Source organism: Myotis brandtii, unplaced genomic scaffold (assembly GCF_000412655.1).
Source record: "Myotis brandtii unplaced genomic scaffold, ASM41265v1 scaffold266, whole genome shotgun sequence".
Taxonomy (NCBI): domain Eukaryota; kingdom Metazoa; phylum Chordata; class Mammalia; order Chiroptera; family Vespertilionidae; genus Myotis; species Myotis brandtii.
This window is the reverse complement of record NW_005360124.1, coordinates 5,150,759-5,157,480: the sequence shown is the minus strand read 5'-3', so window position 1 is coordinate 5,157,480 and position 6,722 is coordinate 5,150,759. Positions and strand designations below refer to the sequence as shown.

General features: G+C 38.8%; 1 long non-coding RNA gene across 1 annotated transcript in view; it reads left to right on the top strand.

Moving 5' to 3' along the window:
* Positions 1–2,614, top strand: part of LOC106726442 — an 11,281-nt gene extending 8,667 nt beyond the window's left edge. The window contains exon 3 of the long non-coding RNA XR_001362513.1: positions 2,518–2,614. This is a non-coding gene — a long non-coding RNA (uncharacterized LOC106726442). The remainder of the gene's footprint in view (positions 1–2,517) is intronic.
* The last annotated feature ends 4,108 nt before the right edge of the window (positions 2,615–6,722 follow it).

Here is a 6,722-nt window from a genome sequence, read left to right as displayed (position 1 = left end):
CTAGGCTGCTGATCAACTGAAGGCTGTCTCTGTGTCATTCCTTCTTCGCCGACTCCGTCCACACCTTTGGGGACCCCTGGACCTGCTGGGGTTGGACCCCAACAGCAGAGCTGACATTTAACCCACCCTTAATATGAGTGCATATTTATCCATTTAAAAGATAAAACAATAACAATCTAGTCATCTAATTTATTGGACCTAATGCTTGGAAATTACCAGGAAGGCCTTTTCACATGTGAATTTATACCCACAACAAAGGGATTACCTATTGATAGTGTGAAGTTATCATGATTCACAGAATGTTTAAAAATACTGGTAGCTTTACATCATCCTTTAAATTGCCTAAATGTGCTGCATATATAAATGTATAAATAAGTATCTAGAAATCCCCACATATAGGAGCCCCACTAGGAATTACTACTTTAAATGACAGCAGTATGGAGGCAGTGGGTACCAAACAAACAAATGACCATCAAACCACAAAGCAACTTACCAGCCCAAGGAAAGGTGGAGGGCAGGGGGCGCGGAGGAGCTTATCTGTCTTTTTGATTTGAGTCCAGCCTTGCATGCCTTCCTTAAGCTACTTAAGTCACAAAAGTAAAGGTCTGTAGCTTCTGGCTATGGCTGGTCCTCTTTCTGAATTTAATCCTCTTCTGCTCCAGCTCTCCTCTTTGGCTCTGATCTTCCAGACCGTGGACTTTGTTCCACATATCCCACGGGGAGGGTACCATTGTGCTCTCACCCAGGATCTTGTCACATCCATCGACCGACTTATTTGTTTCTCTGGCTCTTTTGACAATGATTTTTTTTTATGATTCCTGTATATCATGCCTTTCCTCAGTTGAATAGCCCTCCAGCTAGGTTTCAGTTTAGTTTGAGAACCTGTCTTCAGACCTTCAGACCTGGGCTGTGGAAGCAAAATGCTCAGGATAGATACCTGAGTGGGACATTAGCCCATGGTTTTCTAATTGCTGTTATTTTATTCCTGATTATAAAAGTAATACTATATGCTGAGTTGTAAAAATTTTAAAAAATATAAAGAGTATAAATAAGACTATAAATACCACTTTTAATCCTACAATTTAGGACTATCCTTTGTTAACATTTTGGTGCACTTACCACCTGAAATTTATATGCATATAAATGACTAAAAGAATAGGGTTTTAAAAAAGAATTGGATTTATACTTTGTATACGAACTTTATGCTACTTTGTTGTTTAACATAAATAAATATGATCTCAAGCCCATAATAATCTTTTTAAACACAATTTTAAGTGGTTATACAATATTCCAGTATTTGTGGGGATTTTAACCTTAATATTTTATTCTGATTATTTATTTGTATTACATTTTTTTATGAAAGCCTTGTATTCTACCTGATAAAACAATGACATTTGCTAGTATGTTTTACTTCCTGATATCAGTATATTTTCTAAGTCAATGTTTTACATTTCTAATTATAATTTTTTTAAAAAAATAAGCAATATAATGCTGAGATTCTTAAAGGCAATGCAATTTTACCTTTGTGAAATGATTCATTTTTTTCTTTTTACTTCCCTTTCATAAGTGAATTAGCTTTGGGTATTTTAAAAGATTTAGGGTCTGATTAACCTAGTGGAGTAACAACTAAATCTCCAAGTCCTTTAGAAATAGGACTTATAATGTCCCAGGAAGGTCAGCACATCAGAATATCAGCTTCACTTTCCATTTCTAGGGAGAGTAAAGATCACATTTCTAAAATGTCCCCAATTGCTTCCAGACCAATGAACATTTTCTTTCATAAATGATTAGAAACTTAAGACACAGAACTGTTTTCTGTTTCACCTCTTTACCTCCAAAATCTCCAGCCCAAGTTCCACTTGCTAGCTGTGAGAGTTTAGGTAAGTGATTGAACCTCCCTAATCCTCAATTTCCTTATGTGCATAGTGGGGGTGAAAATCATATCTTCTCCCTCCGTGGGTTGTGGTAAGGATTAAAGATGTCATTCGTAGTGGCTCATTAAATTTTAGGTACTATTAGTATTGTTCTTAGGCTGTTGGTGGAGATAGCATAACATTGTGGTTAATATCATGGACTCTGGAGCAAAGCTAAGTGTCCATGGAAAGTCACTTATCCTCTTTTGCCTCAGTTTTCTCATCAATAAAAAGGATACAGGGTGGGGCAAGAGTAGGTTTATAGTTGTGAGTATGTGAAACACAGAGTTTAGTCTTGTATTATTACTTATTAATTATTGTATTATATTCCATATGAACAATTATAAACCTACTTTTGCCACATCTGTATAATAATAGTATCTACCCCATGGTATTTTTATGAGGATTAAATATCTGGATATATATGAAAAGTACTGAGAACAATGTCTAATACATCCTAAGTGCTATGTAAGTGATTGTTTAAGTAAGATAAAACAAAATAGTGAATTCGTGTTTTAAGTAATTGGTGGATGGAGTACTCATAGAACAGAACTAAATCATGTCACTCTAATGTACATGTGTCAATCTTTCTTTTTCTCTGAAGTGTTCAGTGGCTAGAAGAACTACATGATATGAGACTGTTGGCCTGAAAGTACTCAATTTGACCAATATCCAAGGAAGCACTGGCCAGATTTCTAGGATGGAAGGTTAATGCTCTAGAACAGGGGTGGGCAAACTTTTTGACTCGAGGGCCACAATGGGTTCTTGAACTGGACCGGAGGGCCGGAACAAAAGCATGGATGGAGTGTTTGTGTGAACTAATATAAATTCAAAGTAAACATCATTACATAAAAGGGTACGGTCTTATTTTTTTTTTTAGTTTTATTCATTTCAAACGGGCCGGATCCGGCCTGCGGGCCGTAGTTTGCCCACGACTGCTCTAGAATCATCAACATCTGAGATGAGCCAGCTGATGCCTCGCTCTTAGTTCTTCAAAAGAGACCAAGATTAGGAGGTAAGCATTATGAATAGGTAACTTTTTCTATGTATGCTTATGGGGCCATTGCTATCCTTTTAAATGCAGGAAAGTATTTGTGGATTAGAAACATTAATTTGCTTTTAGAGATTAAATGTTTTGAACTGTTCCTGGGCAAAAAGGAGTTCACATAGAATGAAATAAATATAAATAGTATTACTCTATTTCTCCCATATTAAGACTTTTTATAAAGAATGAGCCAAATAGGCTATAAGACTTTCAAGCAAATCAAAATTATTTTCCACAAGGCAAATGAGCAGTTTGATTGCCTCCCTATGTTTTAGAAGTATTAAGAGTTCTTCAAATGAGGTCCAAAGTGCAGCAAAACATAATCATCCAACTTGGAAGGCAGCCATGGAGTGGATGACTGAATAAATATTACCATGTAGCATCATTTATCTCAGGCTTTAGTGGGAATGGGAGAGAGGTTGGAGAGGGATTTCCTGCCAAAATCCAAGGTTAAACCCAAAGAGAAGCTAGTACCCTCCAGGGGCCATTGTTTCTCCATTATGAGCCGTGGGTAGAACATTATGTTACTGATTATTTTTAAAAATTATATTTTGAATGGGGGTAGGCAGAGCTGGTTTTGAACATCTATAATTTGAAAATTCATCTGGAAATGTGATGGTCAATTTGCATTGGATATGAATATACTTTTGCTGCTGGCCTTTTCTTCAGTATATTTTTCTGCTGACAAATTAAGGTCATTAAAATTTCCTTACAGTAGAGGCAATTGATAATTTAAGGTGAGATTGTGCTCTATTAGCCTTTGACAGGGGACACAAACCATAATTTGGAACCTGTAAGGTAAACCTTGAGACAATAGAGTAACTTAACTGATCTGAATCAGGCATAAACAATGAAGGGTTTGAAAGGATTGGTCTCCCCAAAATGTCATGTTCCACGGAAGAATGCTTTCTCTATTTGATCTGTCACTAGAACTCTCAAAACATGACACTCCTTGAACATAATATACTTTGATGATAAACTAGATTAACTTTCCCAGTACAAGGGAAAGGCCACCTGTTGCCAGAATGGCCATATTCCTCGTTGGCTGTCTTGTAGCTGTCATCACTTCAATGCAATCTGCAGCCGACATGCTGGAATATAATGAATATGTCAGAAGTTGGAGGTCAGCCATCCAAGTACATGAAAACTTGGCTTGCCTACAGTGTCAGCATGGAGGCCTCCCCTATCATCTTGTGCAAAGGATTTCTGCACCACTTGATTTGTTTGCACAGGGTTTGTTGCTGTTGGATGGGGCACATTTCTGAGAGGCTTTTTGACAGCCCATTCAAATATTTTCAGTGTGGAAAAATATGACTTCTGGTTTCAACCTCTTCAAATAATAAGAGGTGGTGTGAAATGGTGTGTTAGCTGATGGCAGTGGGGGGTCTATTGTTGGTTTTTAGTGGAGAAATATTCACAGAGCCTGTTAGAAGTGTTTTGACTGAAGTGGAGAGGAGGGTTGGTTGGGAGATCTGAGCTACTGAAGAAATGTAAGTGGTGCTCAATTCTACCCTCTTCTACTCACCCTTAACATGCAGTGGGGTTGGGTCAGTTGGGTCACAAACTCTTGGTAGAGGAAGGTACAAAATGGTGCATTATCTTTATATGTCATATATTTATAACGTATACAATATATGTATTTGTTTTTCCAGGTCACAATAATGAGGAACAATATGAGATTTTTGTTTATTCAAGGTTATAACTATTCTTTTCCTCTTTCTTTTCAAAAAGTAAAGTCTGTTTTAGCTAACAGCATCAGGAAGAGGCCTTCCGAAGTCTTGGCCATTGTGATTAAAGAATCACAAGCAGTTCCATTGGCTGAAAGCAAAAGAGCTTCAAAGCAGTCTTAGCTGTTGTTAGATGCTTGCTCCAAACCGTTAAAGGCCAGTTAAAAGGAGAAATCTCGGACAGAATTTCTTAACCTCAGTTATACTGACATCTTGATTTGGATAATTCTTTGTGGTTGAGGGCTGGCCTGTGCATTGTAGGATGTTTAGCAGCATCCCTGATTTCTATCCACAAGACGACAGTAGCACCTTCCCAGTTGGGACAATCAAAAATGTCTTCAGATGTCCCAAATTGTCAAATGTCCCCTAGGACCCACTAGGGGGCAAAAACTGCCCCCAGCTTGAGAATCACCGAGTTAGGCCAGTACTAGGATCTTAAAAGTATATTCCGTTGCAGTATCATAATAAAGCAAATTATGTGTATAAACTTATCCTCCTAACTTTACCTCCCCAGTATTCACATGAAAATATTAAGTGAAGAGGAGTGGGAGGTTTATTGTACTCTAGACCATAATTCACATTCATACATCCTAAGAGTATGGGTTTGGGTAGCCAAGAGTCTCTGATCTGTTGGTTTTGGTGATAATAATAATGAGGGACAGTTATGGTGCCTCACTGTGCTAAGTCACTTACATGTGCTATTTCACTGGATCCCTGTAACACACAGCCCAAGTTTGTACCCTGAGTAAGTAACAGAGTTCAGGTTTAAATCCAGGTGATTCCATCCAGAACTTGTACATTGAACTACTTATACACAGTTTCTCCACATGTGGACTAGATCGCAAGGGAAGGAAACCTGCTCCCATGGATGCCATGTTACTGGCCCTTAATTGCTGATGCTCAGCAGATGTCTTTCTAGCATTTTCACATAATTTAGGCCTCAGTGAGTCACATCCTATAATCGTTTTATGAGAACAAAGTGGCAAATAGCTCATTTAAAATTATCCCTGTCAAAAGAAGATAAGAAAATTACATGTGGGTTTGATAAAAAAAAAAAACATTTTATATCTCTTCTAAAACACTTGTTAAATTTTATCGAGATGTGACCTTATAAACTTAGACCTATAATGCATCTGCAAGCTGCATGCTAGGTAGGAATTCAAGTCCCCACTCAATATTTAATTTGCGTTAATTAACTCAATATTTATTTTTTGGTATTTGTTCCCATCATCTCTAGTATTTTCTACGTGTGTTGACAAGGGGTAATATCTGACTACTGAATTACATGTTTTCTCTACTGCCCTGCCAATAGAAGTTTAAAAAACCAGTGAAATAGTAAAAATTAAGGCAGATTGAACAAAACAGAACAAAACAAAACAAAACAAAAACAGAGACACCAATTAAACCATAGCCTAGAAATTGAACTAACAAATTTGTCCTTATCTGTGTTTCCTTAGTCTAACTCCATAGCACCTCCCCACTTTTTATTTATATACTAGAGGCCCAGTGCACAAAATTTGTGCATGGTGGGGGAGGGTCCCTCAGCCTAGCCTGTACCCTCTCACAATCCGGGACCCCTCAGGGGATGTCCCAGGATCAGGCCTAAACCAGCAGTCGGACATCCCTCTCGAAATCCAGGACCACTGGCTTCTACCACTTGCCTTGCCTACCTGATCACCCCTAACCCCTCTGCCTGCCTGCCTGATTGCCCCTAACCACTTGCCTGCCTGCCTGATCACCCTAACCATTTGCCTGCCTGCCTGATTGCCCCTAACCACTCACCTGCCTGCCTGATCACCCTAACCATTTGCCTGCCTGCCTGATTGCCCCTAACCACTCACCTGCCTGCCTGATCACCCTAACCATTTGCCTGCCTGCCTGTTCACCCCTAACCACTCTATCTGCCTGCCTAATCACCCCTAACTACTTGCCTGCCTGCCTGATTGTCTCTAACTGCCTCTGCCTCAGCCTCTGCCACCTTAACTTTGTCTAGAAGGACTTCCTGAATGACGTCCAGAAGGTCATTCAGCTGTCTGG